The 24,126-nt window shown below is 45.1% G+C and overlaps 1 protein-coding gene across 4 annotated transcripts in view; it reads right to left on the bottom strand.

Moving 5' to 3' along the window:
• Window positions 1-19,531, bottom strand: part of Pkig (cAMP-dependent protein kinase inhibitor gamma) — a 77,308-nt gene extending 57,777 nt beyond the window's left edge. For 2 of the 4 annotated variants that reach the window (XM_037205525.1, XM_028868428.2), the window contains exon 1: window positions 19,430-19,531. The gene's annotated coding sequence lies outside the window, so the exon portion shown is untranslated. Of the gene's footprint in view, window positions 1-19,254; window positions 19,335-19,429 lie in introns of those variants that run through there. The other 2 variants (XM_037205528.1, XM_037205526.1) reach the window with 2 other exon arrangements.
• Window positions 19,532-24,126: the final 4,595 nt, after the last annotated feature.

The raw sequence follows: 24,126 nt of genomic DNA, 5'->3' as shown, positions 1-24,126 counted from the left end.
CCTTTGCCTCCTGAGTATTAGATTAAAGATTAAAGGCATGCACCACCACCACCACCACCTTGCTAAAGCAACTCATAAAAACAAAGCATTTAATTGGGGGCTTGCTTACAGTTTCAGAGGTTAGTCATGGTGGGGAGCATGGCAGCGTGCAGGCAGACATGGTGCTGGAGAAGTAGCTGAGAGTTGTACATCATAATCCATGGGCAGAGAGACAGAGAGAGATAGAATTTGGGGCTGGTATGGGCTTTTGAAACCTCAAAGCCCATCCCTAGTGGCACACTTCCTCCATGGCCACATCTCCTAATTCTTCTAATCCTTTCAAATAGTGTCACTCCCTAGTAACTAAGCATTCAAATATATGAGCCTATGGGGGCCATTCTTATTCAAATAATTACACATGCTCTCACTATATGGCCCTAGTTGACCTGGAACTCAGTACATAAACCAAGCTGGCCTTAAACCCTCAGAGATTCACCTGCCTCTACCTCATAAGTGTTGGGATTAAATGTATGCACATATAAAGTTATTTTTAAATTCCTTTGGACAATGTATGTCTGTGTGTTACAAACATGTGCATACTCTGACATAAATGATATGTTTATACCAGAGCTATCTATAATACAGTAAAATGGAAACACATCTAGCTACTAAAAATGTGGAGACATACATGATACAGTATCCTCTAAACTGTTTCTGAATGGTGCTCCTATACTCTACTTCCCTGGCCCAGTCCAAGGGTGCCTTGCCTAGCTGACATTGAAACTCAAGCAACAAGCTGAGCTGAACATGGTAACACACACCAGTATCCCAGCTCCTGGGAGGCTGAGGCAGGTGGATTTCAGATTTGAAGCCAGCCTGGGCTACACAGTGAGACCTTGTCTCAAAACAAAACAAAGGGTTTTAAAAAGGCAGCCAGAGTGAAGAGGAGGTAGAGTCCTTGATGCTCAGCCCTGATGCAGGCCCTCCCTGGTGGGAACAGCCGAGACAAGCAAGAGGAGGAAGGAATGAAAAGCAGAGGGGAAAGTTAGAGTAGGACCTGGAGGAAGAAAAGAAAACAGGGTTCCTAGAAAGGAGAGGTGGAAACAGTACAGGCGGTGAGGTGGGATCTATAAGACCACTGGGCTCCTGAGCCAGGAGAGATCTCCTGAGGAGTGCTGAGCCAAGATAAGAGGCACTTTTAGACACTTGGATTCCCGGCCAGTGCATACAAACTAGCTATAAACTCACATATAAACCTAAGAAGCGTGTCGGGCTCTAGAGGAACAGGAACTTCATAGGCCAGTTATTCCCTAGTGTGTTTAATACTGTTCCTGTAAGTTGTTTGTTTTTGTTGCTGTTGTTTTTGGTGTTTTGTTTTGTTAGAAAAAAAGTAAGTTGAAGAGGTCTGTGTCTCTCAATGCATTTTAATGTTTGCTCATTTAATTTTAACAGAAATTGAAAACTTCCTAAGCCAAAATTCCAGCTCTTGGAAGGTGGAGAAGGATCAGAAGTTCAAGGCTAGCCTTGGCCACATACGAAGTTCAAGGAGCTCAAGATCAGCCTGGGTAACTCTGTCTCAAAAAACAAAGTTGGACGGTGGTGGTACACCCTTTTAAACCCAGCACTTGGGAAGCAGAGGTAGGTGGATCTCTGTGAGTTGGAGGCCAATCTGATCTACAGAGTGAGGTCCAGGACAGCCCCGGCTGTTATACAGAGAGATCCTGTCTTGAAAAAACAAACAAAAAAAAACCCAAGAACCAATATTTCTAATAGCAACATTACAGATAAATCTAGATCCTTCCTTTCAGAATAACAGTGAAGAAATACAACTTTTAAAATGACAAATCACACTGTCCCCTTCCCAAGAACATTCTTTGATAAACTCATTTGAAAACTAAGAAAAAACAAATGAACAAAAAACCAACTGGATCTGGGTGTAGCTCAGTGGTGCAGAGCCTTTGTCTGGTCTACATAAGGCTTTTGGGTCAACCCCCATGGGTGTTGGGTCAAGAGTGGAAAACTAACAAAAATAGAAGAGTACTATGTTAATGATTTCTGGTAGCACATCAAAAACCCTCGTCTTAAAGCAAGACACTTAAATGATGCCAAGCTTCAGGAAATCTACAGCTCAAAACCTGACAATATGTTTGTACATTTGGAAAAGGAAGGAAGTCTCTTGTGCTATGGGCAACAGAAATAACAATCAAATACAGCCACTTCTCTCTGCTTCCTCATTGGAGTGTCCAGGGAAGCCCACTCCTGTTCTTAGTCTCTCCCTGTCCACGCGTGTGTGCGTGCGTGCATGTGTGTATCATGGCACACTTGTGGAGGGTCAGAGGATAACTTACTGGAGGTTGGCTCCCTCCTTCTACTGTGGACAATGGGAACTGAACTTGGGTCTTCCTGGTTAAAAACAAGTGCTTTTACCCACCGAGTATCTCAGCAGCTTCTTCTTTTTCTTTTCTTTTTGGTTTTTTTGAGACAGGGTTTCTCTGTGTACCCCTCGCTGTCCTGAAACTCACTCTGTAGACCGGCCTGGCCTTGAATTCTGAGATCCGCCTGCCTCTACCTCCCGAGTGCTGGAATTAAAGGCGTGCACCACCACCACCTGGCAACAGCTCTTTTAGGGGATTTTCTTCAAAATGCAGGCTCTGGGGAGGATTTTCAGGGACACCTTGAGGAACAGTCTGCTGTGCTCTGTGCAGACACTTAGGTTCCCATAAAGCATTAAGAGGTTTGTCCTGAAAACACTGCCTGTCAGCCAGGAGGCTGATGTGTTTTCAAGCTGAGAATCCCTGCCTAGCCAGCAGCAATGGGCTCCCCAGCACAGCCCTGTTCCCAGTGACCTCCTTTCCAGTTTTCAGACAGCAGTTAGCAGTAAGGTAGAGCCGCATCCCCCCACTGATCTTGCATCAGACGAAGTCTGGCTGCTAGTTCCATGGGAGCATGCATTTGCCCCAAGCTTTCTCTCCTAAGCAAGCTTTGCTCAGGTTAATGAAACTCCCACTTAAAGACTGCTCGCCAGCTCTTTGTTACTGGACCTTGCTAATGTCTGCAGATCTGTGTGTCCAGTGTCACCTCACTGTCCTCCCATCAACTGCTTTCAGTTCTTCCCAAAGCCAGCTCTCCCTCCACCACTTCAAGGCTGCCAGAGTTACAGCTTCTTTGAAGTCTCCAACTTCCTTTGGCCATCCCACCCTTACCTTTACTCTTCCTCCTACTCAACCCTCTATTGGCCCATCAGTCTCAGCTCCTGTGCCTTCTCCTCCAGGAAGCCTTCCTTCCTCACGTCAGCCACATGCAAAAGCACATGTGCAGGCCAAGATAACACTATGCTCCCTTCACATTTATGAAGCATGTGGACTGGGTTGTAGCTCAGTGGTAGAATGCAGTCCCAACATGCAAGAGGTCCTAAGTCCTATCCCTGCCAACACTGTAACAGTAAAAAAAAGTGGAACTGTTCAAGGGGTGGGGGGAAGATAAAGAGAAGGCACACTCCACTGTCAGTCTGACAGCAGGCAGCGTTTCTGCTCCTTGATGCTGCAGCCCTGCTGTTCAGAGCGTGTCTCAGATGACGATCAAGAGAACACAGTGAATGAATGAGAAATGAAGTCATGGGGTATTAGTCATTCTGCTCTGTAAGCCTTCCCCATTTGTCTCCTCTTGATATGCTGTCTGAATTCTGCTCCACAGTCTTAAGCACATCATGAGGGCATCACAGCCCTGGCTCCAATTTGGCTTCTGGTTCCTATCTCAGAGAAGGAAAACTGCCAAATCCACAGAAATTAAGATGACAACAATCTTCAGTGAGCAAGATGTTCCTCCTCCTCCTCACGTGTACACTTGTCCAATCGCTTGTCCAATCACTCAGCCAACGACATGAGTTTATCTAGGCAAAATGTTATGTGTTATGTTTGGCTCCATGGTACCAATCACACTGGCTATTATCAGGGTGGCATAAACTTTCCTGAGATGAAGTAAAGTTTAAATAAAATTTAAAAAGCTAACTGAATTCCCTAAAACTTCCCTCCCAGGCGAGATCATTATGAGGCAGAGGAAGGGAAATGAGGGTGAGTCAGCGTGAGTCAAAGTGAGGAGAAAGCGCTTCTGGTAAACAGTTGCTCTTTTCCAGACAGGATTAGGATTACCCAAACCCCACCGCTAAAAATACACAGATAACAGGTGGTATACATTATATAAGTACTTCCAAAACAGAGACTTGGTCACCGACTCTAAAAAGGGAACAGTTAATCAGAGTCAGCCAGGCCTTCTTGAGCCTGATTCTTCTTGGAGAAGCCCCAAGAGAAAGCAAATGTTTCCTCTGAAGCCACGGAGGCCCCGAGTGCCCCTATCGCACTATAACCCCACGGCCTAACTCCTCCTGTCCACAGAACTCTGATCTAGGCTACTGCATTTGCTCTCTGAAGAACCTGCTCCCTCCTGCTGGGGATGGAAGCCAGTCCTACAGCTAGACAAGCACTCCGCCACTGAGCTCTCCCAGGGCCATGAGACAGGACGGCAACAAGAAGCCCACACAGCCTGGAACTCCTGGACTCCAGGAATCCCACAACCACAGCCTCCTCGTTTTGTTTGTTTTCACTGATTATTACTGGGGGGGGGGGGACACACACGACATGGGATATCAGATAAAGGAGGTGGTGGGCCCAGGAAATCCCAAGCTACAAAAGCTACAGGATCATCGGGGCATGCTGAAAGAGATCTGGGTGCCACGTGGCGCCTCCTCCTGAACACACCCAAAGCCCGACACATGCATGCTGTCTTCCTTACCCTCCAGGAAGCCCACCATGCTGCCTGGATTCTTTACTGGGAGAGCAGTGTGATACAGTCAGCAGGGAATATTTTGAAGCTGCCAGGATCAGAGTCCTTTTCTGAAATGGTCTCCACAGGAAATGGACACAGAGGCCGACGGTGTAGCTCAGTAGTACAGCATCTGTCTAACATGCTCAAGGCTGAGTTCAGTCTTCAGCAGTGTAGAAAGAAAAGAAAGGCATACGTATGGAGGACTCCGACTTGGTCCCAGCCTACAGAAGAACTCATCCCAGTGACCTCAAGAGAACGGTTTGTTCGTGGGATTTGCTTGCTGACCCAGGCCAAGCCTTCCTACTGGGCTCAGGATGAGACCCGCACTCCTTGCCATCATCTACAAAGCCTCCTGAGACCCGGGCCTTGGCCATGTCTCTAGTATGGAATCATGCTGCTCTCTCTCCCTTTCTGTCTGTTCTCCCAGCTAATGGTCCTACCGGTTTTTTGAACAAGCCAAACTTAACTCCTAGGACCACTGTGCCTGACGTGGTGCCAGTTGTGGCTCTATTACTTACACATTATGTGACCATAGAAAACTAGAGTCACTTGGGACTCAGTTTCCTCATCCATTAAGTTCAGTCATTGAGGAAATAGTCACCAAGCGCTTTTCACATGGCATGTCCTGTTCTAGGCCCTAGAAACAAGGCAGTGAGCAACCTGGCTTACTGTCTACTGGACAAAAACCAACTGGAGGAATAAACAAGTCACTTCAGACAATACCAAATTCTACAACAGAAATTAAACAGAGTAAAAAACCCAGGAGTTGACTGTCCTAAGGTGTGGATCATTTGCTTCTGCTGGCTTCTGCCACCCACCATATCGTATTTGACTCCAGATTCTGGAGTCTGCCTCTTCAGCTACTTCTCCCCACCTCTCTAACCACTCGTCTCTCCTCGCCTACTCTGTAAGCACCGCCTTGGTCTGCCTGCACCTGGAGCCTGCTATGCCCTCCTGGACACCCGGCACTTGGCAAGGCTCTGTCTCCAGGTGGCTTATTGGAGTCTGCTGTACGCTTATCCATGCGGTTCAGGGCATCTCTGCTAAGACGCTCACCCCTCCTTCTACTGGAATCCCTCTGGTGGGGTTCCTCTGTGATCCTTTTCCCTAAGCCTCTCCCGCTTCCTCTTCACCCTGCTTCTAGAGGATGGCTTCTTTCCTGCTTGCTCTAACCATGAGCTCTCTCATTCACAACTAGATTCATCAACTCCTCACCTGCCTTCTCTGACCTCTTTCCTCTTCAGAGGAAATTTATATTAAAGAATTTATATTAAAGCCTCATGGTATTTCTACAAAAGGCTTGGCCTCAGTACAGCTCAATGGGCAGAAAATGGTACCCTTGATTTCCACATTCTCAAAGATTATAACAACTACTGCCGTTGCATAAGCAAATGATCCCCAAATCTCTTCTAAGCCCTCTTTACTCCCTGCTCTTGTCTTATCTCTGAGCTTTCTTTATTCTGCTCAATCAAGTTGCTCCCTCTGATCACTAAATTCATTACACAAGGATTCAAATGTCTCTTGGGTATGGATAATATTAAAAATTGTTATACACTGTTCTAATTCAAAAAAAAAAAATTTTAAGGGCTGGCTGTGGAGCTGGATTATGGCCCTCCCACTCCAGACCCAAGCATGCATGTTTAAAAGTTTCCTCCACATATCTGTCCTGGGTGTGGGCACGTGACTGTGACAGAAAGAACGAAACAGAACACCCCACCCACCCAGCCAAGACACCATGTGCTTTAAAACAACCAAAGAGTAAACAATTCCCCAAAGGATTACTGCTTATTTCATATTCCTCTAAATACTCGCGCTCTCTTCAATCTCTAAAACTTTTGCTAAAGTATAAACTTTCTTTTATCTCAGGATTTGTAAATTCATTGGGTGTGGTGTAAAATCTGTAAAATCTATAACAAAAAGTTATCTTAAAACTTGTGCCAGGCGGTTGGTGGCGCACGCCTTTAATCCCAGCACTCGAGAGGCAGAGGCAGGCGGATCTCTGTGAGTTTGAGGCCAGCCTGGTCTACAAAGTGAGTTCCAGGAAAGGCACAAAGCTACACAGAGAAACTCTGTCTCGAAAAACAAAAAACAAAAAACAAACAAACAAACAAAAAACTTGTAAAAAATTGAAGTTTAAAATCTATACATAGGTAATCTTAATTTGCTACAGCATGCTTGTATGTAACTTGAATTCTTGTTTAAAAAAATACATCTGCTACAGCATACTACTACACATATGTAACTTGGATTCAATTCTTGTTTGTGAAAAATAGGACAAATCAACAAATGATTGATGAATAAGGTTTATAAATTCCTAAGGTTGTAAAGGTCTACTCAGGATAATAAAATCTGACTTAGAGATATATGTCTAGGCACTTAAACAATGTATGTTTTATGATTAAGGTTTATAAATTCCTCAGGTCCATTCAGGCTAAGAGAAACTGACTTAAAGATGTCTGTCTAGCCTCCATGTCTTTGCTAACTTTGTTAAGCTTTCGCTATTTCTATAGACTGAGTCATATAAAAAACTGTGATATTCTGTAAAAGCACACTGTAAAAAAATCAGAAAAACAAGGTTACCAGTCCCCCTGTGTGCTGTTTTATGGTTTAAAGTTTAATTTTAATGCTAAAGAATCTTCTTTTCACTGGCTTTGGTGGCGCACGCCTTTAATCCCAGCACTCGGGAGGCAGAGGCAGGTGGATCTCTGTGAGTTCAAGGCCGGCTTGGTCTACAGAGTTGAGTTCCAGGATAGGCTCCAAAAGCTGCATAGAGAAACCCTGTCTCTGTCTTTAAAAACCAAAAAAAAAAAAAAAAAAAAAAAAAAGCCTTCTTCTGATAAGCAGAAATACCAGATTCTGGTAGCAGCTGCTAAGGCTGTCTCCAAAGAAGATGGGCAGCAATGGATTCTACCTGGATCTTGCTTCAAGTGTGATAAAGCTGACTACTGGACAAAGAACTGCTCCATGTCTCACCCACCACCAGGGCCCTTCCCAAACTATGAATACTGTTCAGTGTTGTTATCCTCTGATACAAGGAGAGTTCAAAGTTAGCATGGGCTGCCTAAGAGCCTGTCTTAAAAAAATAAAAAATAAAAATAGCCTAGTAACAATTTCACTTTTCAATGATTAACAAGTAAGATCAAGGAATCCGTTTAGATCTATTGAAAGAGACAATAATTCAGAAGAAAGAATAGTGCTCTCAAAATAATGAAAATCAAGCCAGGGCCGGAGAGCTGGCTCAGTGGGTAGAAAGCTAGCTACATACATGTGTGAGGACCTGAGTTTGATTCCACAGAACCCATCCAGAATCTCAGTGCTCTACACAGAGATGGGGCCGAGACAGGAGAATCCCCAGAAGTTCACAGGCCACCTAGCCTTGCACATACAGCAGCAAATGACAGAGACTCTGCTTCAAACCAGATGGAAGACAAAGACCAGCATCCCTGGTCAAGACTGTCCTCCTACTTCCACACACTTGTGGCAGCACGCACACATGTGCACGTACCAGGCATGCTGGCATGCACCTGTAATGCCAATACATGGGGAGAAGAGGAAGGAGGGGGATCACAAGTTCAAGGCCGGTATGGGCTAGGTAAGAAGATCCTGTGTCGAAAGCAAACCAACCAAGCCACTGGAAAGGAAGACTGAACTAGAAGCAACGCACCTTCTAGTAAGACGCTGGCTAGAAGGTGAACAGAGAGGATTTGTGCCAGCTCCCTTGAAAAGAAGCATCAACCAAATACATTGAAAACACAGGAAAAAGAAGTCGGTGTGTATAAGGGGGGAGGGAAGGAAGAGTTCAACATGCCAGTGAGGTTAATGGTGGCTTTAGGGCAGTGCTCTTATATTTGTTTGGGGTTTGGGGATTATAAAGTTGGGGCTTAATCTCCTTGAAGTTTATAAATCATGTGATGGTATGAACCACAAATGCAGCCAACTTATGCTATCAAAAACAACCGTCCAATATTTAAAGAGTAAAGCCTAAATGGCAACTAGTTGGTTTGTTTTAAAGGAAATATTGAAGTTTTAAGACTTCCTGAGAATTTGGGTCTAGTGCATTGACTTTCTGGCCTGGGTTTCTGGAACCAGGGGATGTGACAGCTCACTGTCCTGTCCAAACAAACACTGCGGACGTTTATTAGAACCATCAGGGTAGTCCATTTCTCTTCCCACAGAATCAAATTTTATCTGGACAGATAAGTCTGTTTCTGTTTTGGAAGAATGTTCTGCATAATCAGAATTCTTTGTAGCACTGAGGAGAAGGCAGTCAGTTTAAAACTCAATTTTCATTTAAAAGAAAAATAAAGGACTGATTTTTCTCCAGAAATCCTGGCTTTGGGAAAAGTAATGCAGTAATCTGAGGGTCATGGAGCTATCTTTAATTAGGAGTTGACAAATGGCTGTGAGAAAGCTGACCTTAAGGACACTGTTTATATTTCAAAGACTGTAAAAGAGATTCTGCTACAGAAGTTTCCCAGCACTGCCCTTAGCCAAAGGCTCCTTAGGAAACTGATTTTATCAAGTAGGTTGGTAAGAATTTCAACTCCAGTGCACATACGGAGCTATAAAATGAAACTGTTTTCATGCTTTAGAAATAAATGTTTTAGCAGGGCTTTGGTGGCACACATCTTTCATCTTAGCACTCGGTGGCAGAGGCAGGTAGGCAGATCTCTAAGTTGGAAGCTAACCAGGGCTACATAGTAAGAATCTGTATTAAAAAGTAATGAAAACAAACAAACATTTTAATCAGGCATGGCAGTGTATGCCTGTAATTCCAGCACCCAGGAAGCTGAGGCAGGAAGACTGCCACACACTGAGACTAGCCTGGTCTACATAGCAAGTATCAGACCAACCAAGGATCCATAGAGTGACCCTATCTCAAAATAAAATAAAAGATACCTTTTTTGCAAATGGAAAAGCACTTATTGTGTTATAAGATTTATTTGCTGGGCTGACAAGTGGATCTAGGGGTGAAGATCATGAAGTCTCAGAATGAAAAAAGCCATGTAAGGCACTAGCTTATTACCCCAAAACATTCCAGGAATATGATTCCCTCTAGTCAGAATACTCTGGAAAATTATCCTTAAAGTTAATTCAGAAATATATTTACGTGTATAACCTGTGATGCTCTATGGGTTAGGTAGGTTAGACACTTTAGTAGCCCCATTCTCCTATGACGAGAACTACAGCTGGGAAAGGACGGCCCCCCAGGTCACTAGCTGGGTGCCTCAGCTGCCACACTTGCCTTTCTCCTGCTGTGCAGTGATGAGCATGATGCCCACAGCAGCAGTGGCACCTAAGTCACACTCACCACACCGTGGGCACTGTTCTTTACACTTCCATATGCCCACTCATACAGTGCTCACAATAACCCCTCACTAAGGCTGGGTGGCCTGTCTGTGGGTCACCAGCTCCTCTTTGTCTACTCCGCTCATCTTACACGCCCTGCATCTCCCCAGAAAATCAAAGGGTCTTACCCTAAGACCCTATGTTCTTTACCTTCATCTCAAATCTTAAGTCATTCTTAAATACTAGTAATTATTAATGCTGGATGGTGGGTAATAGGATTGCTTTATACCATTTGCTCTTCTTTGGTTTAGGTTTGAAATTACCTTTTAAACATTTATGGGTTTTCCCCTAACACGGAATCTGACCCACTGAAGAGGCCAGATGACCAGCCTCCACTAACAGTGAATTCCTAAGACAGTGTAACTGAAGGGGGCTCAGCAGTAAAAGAAAGGGGCACTGATTCATCCACTAGTTCCAACAACAAAGACGAACCCAATTATGTGTAAGGCTAGGTAAAGGTCCAGTGAGGGACTCCTGTCCTCACCAAGCTAAGAATTTAATAACGAACACCCAAGTACTGCTTTGAAAAGTAATTATGCAAGGGACTAGTCATGAGAAATGCTATAAAAAGAAAAGTTCAAAGCGCTACAAGAGTCAGAAAAAGAAGGAAATTCCATTATACAGAACTTTCCAGGACAGTCCAAACTTTTCGACGTATTAAGCATTATTTAAATTCAGTAAGTGGCTCACAAAAGAAAGGACGCTAAATGCAAAAGCAAGTCAGGTCTGGAAAGCCACATTCTCTTTTATGGTATTATGGTGGCTCCTGGGGTGGAGGTTTAGGGTTCTTCTGCAGTCTCAGGATCAAAATACGAATTAGAGAAGATGTGTGTGTACGCATGCATGTGTAAATATGTGTGTACACACATAGGTGCTCACACATGCAGAAGCCGGAAGGCGTGTGGTGGCACATAGCTTTAATCTCAGCACTCAGGAGGCAGAGGGAAGTGGATCTGTGAATTTGGGTCCAGTCTGGTTTACAGAGAGCGAGTTCCAGCAAGCCACACACACAGAAACCCTGTCTCGAAAAACCACCAAAAAAAAAAAGGTTCTTTAAAAGACCCTGGAACATGCCAATTCAGCTTGACTGGCTGGCCAGCAAGCCCCTCCTGTCTCCACTCCTTAGAGCTGAGATTAGAGACATACACGGTCATCTCTAACTTTGACACGGGTGCTAGGGACCGACTGCACTAAGGTCCTCAATCCTACCAGGCAAGCACTCTACCCACTGAGCCACCTCCTCAGCTGACTTTTTCTTTAAGATTTATGGGTAAGGGGTCTAGCGATGCTCAGTTAAGAGTGCTTGCTATTCTTTGTCTTTCTAGAGTTCTCGTGCCAGACAGTGCTATCCAGGCTGCTGGAGAAGAAACGACAGTAATGATTTCACCCAGCACCAGACCCTGCATACTACAACACCAACCAGCGCAATGACCATTACGGAGGTGACCAGCCACTCTCTGCTTGGACTTGAGGCCTGCTCCCCAGGAGGGAGTTCACGCCTGGGACTATAAACCTGTCAAAAGGCCATGGGTGGAGACATCATAGGCCCTAGAGGGGAAGCTACTGTTGTCATGTTCGCTAAATTTTTCATGTTGTCAAACTGCCTTCTAAATATTTCTATCTATACATCTGTGTTGCTCTTCCTGCACTAGGCAGTGGTTAATGAAGTGAGTCATAACTGTCAAAATGCTGAGAACAAGTGACCACCACGAGTACTGAGCCCTAAATGGGACATCTGTATCATACTCCCCACGCCCAAGGCTTGAGAACACTGCAGAAGGGGGGGGGGAGAATGATGAGCAGAGGGTGGGGAGGAGTGTTGTGAAGTGTTGTCTTCTGGACATAACAAGGCTTTTATAGACAGGAACTCACTACAGCTGTGGATAAATGCACGTGCCCTACATACTCAGTCAACATCCCATCAGGCAGCACTAACTGGACTCTGGTTACACACACACACACAAACACAGCCATACATTTATAAAATTGTCAAAGTATAAAGCAAAGATTTTCTTTAAGTGCACCCTTGACTGCACCTACTATGTTAAAGAACAGAATCACAGATGCTGCCATCTTTGAGCAGTTTCTCCAAGAATCGATGTGAAGAGAAAAGCTGGGAACCCTGGTGGAGAGACTGTGATCATGAAAGGAGCAAGACAGGACTGCTGTAACTCCCTTTTTCTAAAAGGTTTTTGTAACATGTCTCCTAAAGTCTTTGAAGAACAGGGGCTTGGGCATGGCTCAGTTGGCAGTGTGCTTGCTTGTCTGGCACAGCACGCTTGAGGCCCTGAGTGTGGCCCCCAGCGGAACCTGTGCGTGGTGGAGCACACCTGTAGGCTCAGAAGGTCAGAGTCATCATCCCTACTCAGTGGGAATTCATGACTGGTCTGGGCTAGACTGTGTCAAAAGAAGCATGGCACCAGGGCGGAGGGGATTTATTGCTCAGCATTGTATCATTTGCCTAGACCTGGTTTCAATCTGCGAGGAAAAGGTGGGAAGGAAAGAAGGAGGGAGGACAAAACTACAGGAACTACATAGGAAAGCTCAGATATTACACCCCAGGACTTCGAGGACACAGATTCCAGAAGGGGTCTCCTGAATCCTCACCTTTAGTTTCCCCTCTGAAAAGGAGCATGATCTTTGCCCACCTCATGGAGCTGCTTCAAGGACAAAATGAGAGTATAGACTTGCATCTTTCAGAAATTCAAAGTGTTGAGTTATTTACAAAGGCCAGCATGGCAGCCAGCTCCTTCCAGAATGCTCTGAAGCAGATCTCGGGTTGTGGAACAGAGAAAGTGATAGGCTGAGGTCATCCAGACCCTGAAAATTCTTTTTCTTTTCTTTCTTTCTTTCTTTCCTTTTTTTTTTTTTTTTTTTAAAGATTTATGGTAGTGGGCCACAACTTTAATCCCAGCACTTAGCAGGCAGAGGCAGGCAGATCTCTGGGAGTTCAAGGCCAGCCTGGTCTACACAGTGACCAGGACAGCTTTTACACTAGAAACTCTGTCTCAAAAAACCAAAAAAAAAAAAAAAAAGAAAAGAAAAAGAACGAAAGAAAAAAGAAAAAGAAAAATTATGGATTTGTTTTTGTTTTTGTTTTTTGTAGACAGGGTCTCACTGTGTAGCTCTGGCTGTCCTGGAATTCACTATGTAGACCAGGCTAGTCTCAAACTCACAAGATCCTCCTGTCTCTGCCTCCCAAGTACTAGGATTAAAGGTGTGTGTCACTACTGCCCAGCTATATACGTGAAATTAAAAATAATAAATAAATCTTGAGTTTTGCAAAACTGGTTAAACAACAATGCAAACATATTTAACATTATTAAAACCTATATTCTAAAACGGTTATGAGAAAATGATAGATTTTATGTGTCCTTTACCACAAATAAACCTTAAAAACATTTTAAAAATATAATTTATTTATTTTTATTTTATGTGCATTGTTATTTTGCCTATATGTATGTCTGTTTGAGAGTGTCAGATCTTGGAGTTACAGACAGTTGCTAACAGCCATGTGGTGCTGAGAATTGAACCCGGGTCGTGTGGAAGAGCAGCCAGTGCTCTTAACCACTGAGCGATCTCTCCAGCCCCTTAAAAACTTTTTTTTTTCTTCTGGAGCTGAGGACCAAACCCAGGGCCTTGTACTTACTAGGCAAGCACTCTACCACTGAGCTAAATCCCCAACCCCTAAAAACATTCTTTTTAAAGAACTAATATTTAAGCTGGTGATGCACACCTTTGATCCCAGCATTCAAGAGACAGAGGCAAGGCCAGCATAGTGGCGCATGCCTTTAATCCCAGCACTCAGAGACAGAGGCAGGCAGATCTCTGAATTTGAGGCCAGCCTGGTCTACAGAGTGAGTTCCAGAATAGCCAGGGCTACACAGTGAGACCCTCTCTTGAAAAGAAAAAAACAAACAAACAAAAAAATGAGGCAGAGGCAGGCAGAACTGGCAGAAGCCAGCCTAGTCTATATAGCAAGTCCCAGGCCAGTCAGGTGGCATAGTGAGACCCCATCTCAAACACAAAACAAATAAACAAACAAGAACTAATATTTCCAGAAACTTTTCCTACATATGTATTTTTCTCAAAAAAATATTTTTTCAAGCCAGGTGGTGGCGGTGGCGGTGGCGGTGGCGGTGGCGGTGGCGGCGCACACCTTTAATTCCAGCACTGGGGAGGCAGAGTCAGGCGGATCTCTGTGAGTTCGAGGCCAGCCTGGTCTACAGAGCGAGATCCAGGAAAAGCACCAAAACTACAGAGAAACCCTGTCTCAAAAAAAAAAAAAATAAATAAACATGGGGGCTGGAGAGATGGCTCAGTGGTTAGGAGAACTGGCTGTTCTTCCAAAGGACCTGAGTTCAATTCCCAGCACCCACATAGCAGCTCACAATTGTCTGTAACTCCAAGATCTGACACCCTCACACAGATATACATGCAGGCAAAACACCAGTACACATGAAATAAAAATAAATAATTAAAAAAACAAACAAAAATTTTTTTCCTCAAAAAAATTAGAAGCTACTGTGTTAGAGTCTGCCTCTTACACCTAATCACACGGTGCAGATATCTTTCAAGTGTACATAACTGCCACCTAGTTCTGTTTTTATGACTGAATTGCCCATCACATGTCTGTTTCCAGCTTTTTGACATCATAAACCACCACAGCAACATCTCTGCAGACTTCCTGATGATGTCTTACTACTGGTACCGGCTTCCGCTTGCCCCCTTTGAGGTACCAATGCCCTTAATTTTCCCTGGGAAAGCCACCTCCTTGTCCTACCGTCCATTCTCATTTGGTCCTCCCACCTCTCAATCAACTTTATCCTATGTTGTTAGGCACAGCGTGCCTAAGTATATTGTTTAGCATGTGTCTTTTATGTGGCTATTGCCATTTCTCCTACAATTACATTTCTGATTATTACTGCTATTATAAGGCTATTGCCTTTGGGAGGTGAAGGTGCGGCTCAGTGGCAGAGCAGGTGGTTAACATGCTTGAGGAACTGGGTTCAATTCCTGGCATCAAAAGAAGAAAAGGAGAAAGAGAAGGGGGTGTGGCCTGCTCTCTCTCTTGTAGCTGTTTGCTCAGTTAATCTTAGTATATTTAAGTTATTATTTAGTTAATATTTAGTATTTTTAAGTTATCTCTTGAGTTTTCTCAGCACATAATATGGAAGGTATAGAACTACACCATCTAGGTAGTGACCAAGAGTAAAAGCTCTGGGCTAGGAAGATGCTCAGTAAGAGCACTTGCTGAACAAGCATGAGGACCTGAGTTTGAATCCCCAGCACCCACATAAAAAGATGGGGTGGGCTGAGAAATGCTCTAGGTTAAGACCAGTTGCTACTATTACCTATTACCGAGGACCCAGGCTTGATTCTCAGCACCCACATGGTGGCTCCAGTTCCCAGGGCTCCTGCATGCACGTGGTGCACATACAAACACTCAGGTACATATATACACACATATAAAGTGCAGGTAAGACTGTGTATGCCTGTAACCCCAGCACTACGGTAGATAGAGAAAGGGAATCCCCGAGCCTGGCTGACTGCCAGCCTGACTCTAGGTTCAGTGAAAGATTAAGAGTGATAGATCAGAACACCACACCTACACACACACAGGCATGCGAGCACCCACTCACACACACAGATTAAAAGCCCAGCAAACTGAAACACAGGACCCAAATATATAATGAGATTTCAGGTAAACATGTAACCATAGTTTTCATCCATAAACTGGAGATCATAAAAGGGCTTGTCTCACAAGGTGTTTATAGCCAGGCGTGGTGGCGCACTCTTTTAATCCCAGCACTGGGGAGGCAGAGTCAGGCGGATCTCTGTGAGTTCAAGGCCAGCCTGGTCTCCAAAGTGAGTTCCAGGATAGGCTCCAAAGCTACACAGAGAAACACTGTCTCAAAAAAAAAAAAGATTGTTTACTGAAGGGTTGTAGGGTTGTAGACTGCTTGCCTAGAACACTCAAGGCCCTCAGCCGCAGCAACCCACCCCACCAAAAGAACAGGTTATACTGAGAGTAGCACTTAATATCTTGAGAGAAGTGCTTACTTAGTATGATCCTGGCTCGAAAAGGCCCGCAATCTGCCAACAACGAGAGCCGGCTTGCTGTCCACACTGACATCTGTTGGCTGAGCTTGCTGCCTGCCTTCCACCTGTGCAGTCTGCTGGCAACAACCCGCTCCCTGAGCCCAGGCACTCCTACCTTCCAGAGAAAGTTGTGCTATCGGTTTCCCCTTCCGCTCCCATGTCTTCTCAGCCTTCCCCTCCCACCAGCTCTATGCCAACTGCATTGAAGCTCTCCCATGCTTTATTGAAAAACGAAAAAAAAACCTTCCCCTACTCCTCGATCGCTCCCCAGCCTCCCCTCCCTCCCCAGCCAGTCTTCTCGGAGCTGCCTACACTGTCTTCTCACGTCCCACTCTCACCTCGTCCTACTGATCCATCACACCAAACCTTTGGAGGCTGGGACATTATAGATTCCGCCCCCGCCACTCACCACATCTGCTCAGTCAGGTCCCCAGTGACCCCCGGAACTTATTTCCTCAGTTGGCACATTCTAGCCCTAACTTCTCCTACTTGCTACTCGGCGGCATCTAGCAAAGCTGACCTCCGCCTTGGGCCTTCATTACCACACTCTCTTGGTTTCCTCTTCCAGAGCCATTTCTTCTTGGTGTCACCTAAGTGAACAGTTCTTCCAAGAGTGTGCAAAGCAGCAACCCTCAGATCTGGGCCCTTTTTAAATCTCCTTCCTGATCCTCCTGCGTCAGCCTCCTGAGTGCTAGGATTACAGGTGGGGGCCACCACAACTGCTCAGTATTGATATTCCACTTCCAGTTGTAGCGAACAGCTTTCACTACCATAAATAAACTAATATTTCCAGGTGTGGTGGCATGCCTTGAATCCTAATACTCTGGAGGCAGAAGCAGATGAATCTCTGTGGGGTTTAGGCCAGCTTGGCCTATAAAGCCAGTTCCAGGCCAAACAGGGTTAATTACACAGTAAGACCTTGTCTCAAAATAAACAAACTAATGAGCCTGTGTGTGAATATGTATACGTTAAAACAAGGTTTCACTCTGCCCAGCCTAGCCTTGAACTTGTATGTAGCCAGTTAAACTCTTGGTCCTCCTGCCTCCACCTCCCAAGTGCTGGGAAGACAGGCAGGTGCCACCATGCAGGGCTCTGTAACATTGCTTTTGAATGTGTTTGGAATACTGTCCCTTTACCATTCTTACCAGCTCTCCAGATAGCGCTAACTCACACTACTCCCTCCCCAAGCCTCCAAACTGGACTGTATTCACCTGCCCAGAGGACTCCATTAATGCCTCCCATCACTCAGGCACTTGTCAGGGGCATCACTTCCTCCCTAAGCTCTCATCACCACGATGAGGACCAGCTTTCTCCTCTTAGTACCGCACAGTGCCCGGCACCTCGTACTTGCTGTGGCTTGCATGTATCTCCCAAGGGTTCATGTGTTGAAATTTCACCTCCACTGTGGGGTGGCAGGTGAGGAGATTGGAAACTGTCTGATTTCAGTGTCTAAGGGTGGGACCTTTGGGGGGGAATCAACATTATTAGATAAGGTCATTAAGTTCTTGTGACTGAGTACTAGGACTCTGTGCGAGAAGGTCAAGGAGGCAGCTCAGAGACAGAACACCTGCTTCATATAGGCAAGGTCTGTCTCTTTGACCTCCAGCACCACAAAAAGGGGACTCCTCAAACTCCCCATCTTGTAATACGCAACACTCTGAGCCACCTCAGGACTTTGCTATAAAAAGGCCATGGTCAGAAAAGCTACCCAGTCTTGGGTATTTAATTTCAATAATGAAAAAAGTCTATGACAATATTCTGTATCTGGTTTTTGAATCACCATAAATAAATGGCTGCAAAGGGAAAAATAAGAGTGATGAGACTGCCGGGCGCACGCCCTTAATCCCAGCACTCGGGAGGCAGAGGCAGGCGGATCTCTGAGTTTGAGGACAGCCTGGTCTACAGAGTTTGAGGACAGCCTGGTCTACAGAGTGAGATCCAGGACAGTCAGAACCATACAGTGAGACCCTGCCTCAAAAAAATCATACAAAAATAAGAGTGATGAGACCAGAGAGGGTGAGGGATCAAGCACACTCACCTACTGATTAGAATCCTCTGCCAGCTCACACCTGTATCCTAGAACTCAGGAGGTGGAGACACAGGATTAGGAGTTCAAGGCTAGCCTCAGCTACAGAGCAGTATCAAGGCCAGCCTGGAGGCCCTAAGACCCTGTATAAAACAAGCAATCTCCTGAAGGCCCCAAAAATAAAATCCTAACTTCCTTTACCACCACCACCACCCCCCAAAAAAGCCTGTCAGGAAGAGCAGAGTCTTCTTTCTCAAACATCAAATCAAGACTATTTCTACCTTTCCGATTCTCTGAAAGAGATCGCCTGAAATTCTTGAGAGATTCTCTACAAGTCAGGCTGTCTCCTCAGGGCTGTCTCCTGGCCAACACACCGGCAAGCTTCATCTCTCCTTTCGGGAGGAACCTTCTTGTGTGATCCCCTAGGGACCACCACTCTGCCCTCTGAAGGTCTACAACTGCCCTCTCTGCTTTCAGTTTCCTGTACGCGCAAAACCACAGCTCAAATTACACCAAATTCCTGTTCATAGATCTGTTTCCTACGGACAGGAGTGGAGTTCCCTAAGGACAAGATGTCTCGTTCACTTTTTTTTTTTTTTTTTTTTTTTTAACGGCTGGCGATCAGCCCGGGCCCTGGTTCTCAATAAATCCTCAATGATGTTCCTCGCAGCAAGAACATCAAGGAAAGCTCCCACGTATCGAGGATTTTTCATATCAAGACACCTGTGATCATCTTATAAGACAGGTGTTACCATTATAACCCCATTGTGCAGGTGAGAAAACTGACACAGGAATAAGTCCAACCTCGACGGTCCCCCGAAGAGCGGCACACGCATACGTTCTCTTCAGTTCCTAGTTACTCGACGACCAACCCTCATAGAAAAGGAGCTTTTTAAAAAAGAAAATGTTATTTAAAAAGAAAACTTTCCAATGAGCCTCAAGGGATGCGTCAGGAAAAAAGCCGAGAGCGCACCCACCGGAACGCGGCGAACCCGGCCGGGGTCGGAGGGCGTCGCAGGCGCCCGCTCCGGGGCCCAGGGGACAAAGTCCAGCCCTCCGTCCTTGCCCGGCGCCCTCGCGGCCCGTCCCCCGCCGGTCGCCTGGCGGACCGCTCCTCTCCGAGCCGCGCCCGCCCGCTCTGCCGCCGCTTACCTGCCGCCTCGTCGCCCTCGCGGAGCCCGGGCCGCCGGCGCGAGCGCCTCCCCGGGGCCGCCTGGCGCCCGATGCCCGCCGCCGAGCCGTTGCCTAGGCGACGCGGCTGCCGAACTCCCGCGTCGCTCGCGCTACGGCGGCCGGGAAGGGACGTAGCTGTGGGCGGGGAGAGGACGGGAGGAGGAGGCGCTCGGCAACAGCGAGGAGTGGGTGGAGGAAGGAAAGCTGTCCCGAGGCTGGGAGCCTTAGCTCCCCAGAGAGGGAAGATGGACGTGGGGAACAGCGGGGCTCTAAGGGAGGGATTGTACCTCGGATGCTGCCTATGTCTCGGTTCGTCTTTGGCACGCGAAAGGCGGCCGTATGTAGAGGGGCCCTATGGCCCAAGGTTGCTAGGTTGGTAATAAATGGATTTTTTTTTTTTTTTTTTTGAGTTTGTCTTTGGTTAGTTGGTTTGGGGTTTCAATTTTTTTTTCCTTTCCTTTCTTACTTTGCTCTCTTTTTCCTTTTTTGAGACAAGAGTTCACGTATCCCAGGCTAGCGTTCAACTCTGTATGTACCTGAAAATGATCTTGAACTCTGCCTCTACCTCCCAACTTTTTAGGTGGTGGAAGAAGTGGAACCTAGGGCCTTCTTGCTTGCTTGGCAAGTGCTCTACCACCGAGCTACAAGCCCAGCCACTTGACTGGAAATAAAGAGTAGAAGATTGATGTGGAGTGACAGTTCTCTATTATAATCCCTGGAAGGAAGAGGTGTGGCAAGTAGTGAATAAAATTGGTTTTGGGGAATGAGAATTTGATCAGAATTAATTTCAGCATGGGAAATAAAAAGCTCGTAATCAGCAATTGCACTTCCTGGAAAAGTCCTGCGGATAAACAAGACCCTATGCACAAAAGATGCTCCTGTTGTGTGGTTCCAATCTACTGGGAAAAAAACAAAGACTTAGATTCAATCCGAACTCAGAGTAAGCAAATGTATTCTTACTGCTTGCAGAAGGACAATAAACAGCCTTAGAGCCAAATCAGGAGCCTGTGGTGACAGAGGGAGCTAAAGGGAGGTTTATAGAGGTGGACCCCAGAGGTGGGCATCACAGTTACCTCATGCTCTGTGGAATCCACAGCTGGGTGATAAAATTGCTTCACTCCATTCAGTTGTTTCTCATCCCCATTATACACAACTGTAACGCCATTTTTCTTCTTATCTCACATGGCCAACACCTGCAGGCACTAGGGTCTCACAGTCATTTCAGGACAAAGATCAACAGATATTAGGAGGTGCCTGGTACTGGGTTAAGTTCCTTAGCCACCACAGGGGAGTCCTGTATAAATTGTCACACAAACAAGACCACCCAAGGAAACCGGAAAGAAGAGTCATCAATGACTGGGATAGAGTGATTTCTTCTTGGCAAGCAATAACACAGTGCCATCAGGTTAGAACTGGCTGCCACAAACTCCATTGTTTTTTTTGTTTTGGTTTGGTTTTTTGTTTTTAAAAGGAAGAGTTGAGACTAAATGTACATTGCTAAGATACTGAACAAACAAATAAATGGTGGTACATCCTTAAAATAGGTGCATCCATAAAAAAAAAATAAGCAGAGTCAAACTAGATATGGTGGCTCACACCTGTATCCCAACACTTCGGAGGCTAGAGTAGGAGGATCACTGAGAGTGTAGGACAAGCTTAGCCTGCAAAGAGAGTTCCATTACTGCCTGGGCTAGTGTGAAATCCTGCCTCAAAAGTCCAAACCCCACCTAAAATAACAGGATCCAAAGTAGCTACAGCTGTCGACACAGTTTACATGTAGACCTGCCTGTCTTTAAGCTATGGATGTAACAAGATCTCCTGGTCTCTCCACTAGTCCTGTTCTTCCTTCTACCTTTTTTTGGGGTGGGAACAGGGTCTTTATATAGCCCTGGATGTTCTGGAACTCTATATGTAGACCATGCTGTCCTGAAACTGAAAGATCTGCCTGCCTCAGCCTCCAGAGTTAGGCCTATGCCGCCACACCAGCCTCATTCCCAGCCTTCCTTTTATTTTTGCCATGCTGATCAAACCCAGGACTTAGCACATGCTAGGCAAACACTCTATGGCTGATTTGGCCTCAGCACTTGGCTTTGTACTTTTTAAGCCAAGCAGGCTTCTATCTCAAGGCCTTTACTTCCACTGCTCTGTATCCAGACCCTCGCCTCCAGATATCCCTAGGGTTTGTTTCCTCACTTTGTACCTCCACCTCTATGTCCCATGACCAAAAAGACCTACCTGACTAAATTCGTAGATTCCTCACAAACTCTACTATATTCTTCTCGCTTCTTCACTGCTCTCATCCAGCATCTAATGTTTCTACTATACATTTGTTTATTACTTGTTTCTTTTCACTAGAGCACAGACTCCTTTAAGGACAAGCACATTGTTCCTTGGTGTTTGCTGTCTTATCGCTGGGAACAGTGCCTGGCACATGGTGAAAGCTTAGCAAATACTTACCAGATGAGCAAATTTAATGTACAACACCATGTTTTTGGAATGCTACCCCATGTAAAGAGGAGTGATAGATAGATTGTGTATACAGGCTTACACATGCATAAATACATGCTTATACTGTGGAATGTCTTTCTGCATGCTGTGAATATGTTGCTCTGATTGGTTGATAAATAAAGCTGCATTGGCCTATGGAAAGGCAGCTTAGAGGCAGGTGGGAAATCCAAGCAGATATACAGAGAGAAGAAAGCAGAGGTGGGAGACACGCCAGTCCAATGCCCAAGGAACAACATGCCAGCAGACTGGTAATGCCACAACTATGTGGCAAAACATAGATTAATAGAAATGGGTTAATTTAAGATGAAAGAGCTAGCTAGAGAGACACCTAAGCCATTGGCCTACAGTTTGTAATTAATATAAGCCTCTGAGTAGTTATTTTATAAGCAGCTACGGGACCTTAGGACCAGATGGGATACAGGAAAACTTCCAGCTACATATGTATAGTGTCAACAGAGGCAAAGGCCAAAGACACAGTTGAAGGCTGTCTTCTGCAGCAGCCCAAAGACTTCTTCTCAGAGACCTCTACTTAGGTGAAACCAGGAGTTTTGATTTCACAAAGAAAAGAATTTCAGGAGCCAATAAGAATTACAGTCACGCCAGGCAGTGGTGGTGCACGCCTTTAATCCCAGCACTCAGGAGACAGAGGCAGGCGGATCTCTGTGAGTTCGAGGCCAGCTTGGGCTACAGAGCGACTTCCAGGACAGGCTCCAAAGCTACACAGAGAAACCTTGTCTTGAAAAACAAAAAACAAAAAAAATTAAAGAAAATATTCTATCTATCCTACATTTGTGAGTCTAAAGTTTTATTATCTAATTTATCTTTTATCATAACCAAAGAAAATTATAACTATCTAGTCTTCAACTACATCAAAGACCCCAGAAGGATATAATATTACCGAAGTAAACAGGAAGAGCATTGTAAGCAACCTCCAAAATTCTCTAGAATGACAAAGACAGCTAGCTACCTGGACAGTTATCTGAAGTTCTTCTGCAATGTTGGGGCATCCATTCTTTAGCCTACAGGCCTAGAGTCTTTCAGTCACTTCTCTGTGCTGTGGATATCGCTCTGTATAAATCAAACACTGATTGGCCAGTAGCCAGGCAGGAAGTATAGGTGGGACTAGCAGAGAGGAGAGAGGAAAAGGAGAGGAAGGCAGAGGGAGGAGACTCCAGCTGCCCTTCAGGGAACATCATGTATAGACAACAGGTAAAGCCATGGAACACATGGCAACATATAGATTAACAGAAATGGACTTAGTATAAGAGTAAGAGCTAGACAATGGTAGGCCTGAGCTAATGGCCAAGCAGTTTAAATAATATAAGCATCTGAGTGATTATTTTATACGTGGGTTGTGGGACTGCAGGGGCTTGGTGGGACCTGGAGAGAAGCTCTCCAGCAACATCTCTGTGTCCTGTAGACTGTCTATCAGTTTCTTCTGTGAAGCAGGAACCTAAAACCATCTCATCTTGCAAAGTTCAGTGGTTACCTTCCTATGGGTCCTGCATGACCATTCAATGTAACATTTTGTCAATCAGTCCAGGCAAGAATAGTTTCTTGTGCAAATGGCTATTTTTGCCAAGAAGAAGGTAAACTCCATATGGAGGGTCTTCGATTCCCATCTTATCTCTGAAGTAAATGAGTGCTGCCAGGAGCAGACGTGTCTCATTATCCAGAAAAGTCTAAGTTTTTAAAACATTTTTTTTTTTTTTGATTTTTCGAGACAGGGTTTCTCTGTGTAGTTTTGCGCCTTTCTTGGGACTCACTTGGTAGCCCAGGCTGTTTAAAACATTTTAAATGCCATATTCTGTAGGTCTTTGAAGTGTTTGAAAACTACCTACCTAATTGAATTATATCTATGTATAACTAGAAAACTTAACATAACTATAAGTTTGACTATCATAGAAAACTAATTATTAATCTGTATTTCTTAATTATCCACTATAATTTCAAATGAGGTGCACAAACATAATACCTAAACAAGAATAGAAATGTATATATATATATATATATAGTATAACAAAATCAACTGTAAATTTATATCAATAAACTAAAATCCATAGCAATGTAAAACATTTCAAACAAGTTGTTGTTCTTTAAAAGTAGGTCCATTAGGCCGGGCAGTGGTGGCGCACGCCTTTTTATCCCAGCACTCGGGAGGCAGAGCC

Source organism: Peromyscus leucopus, chromosome 4, assembly GCF_004664715.2.
Source record: "Peromyscus leucopus breed LL Stock chromosome 4, UCI_PerLeu_2.1, whole genome shotgun sequence".
Lineage (NCBI taxonomy): Eukaryota > Metazoa > Chordata > Mammalia > Rodentia > Cricetidae > Peromyscus > Peromyscus leucopus.
The sequence above is the reverse complement of the archived record's forward strand: the minus strand, read 5'-3'. Positions and strand labels throughout refer to the sequence as shown.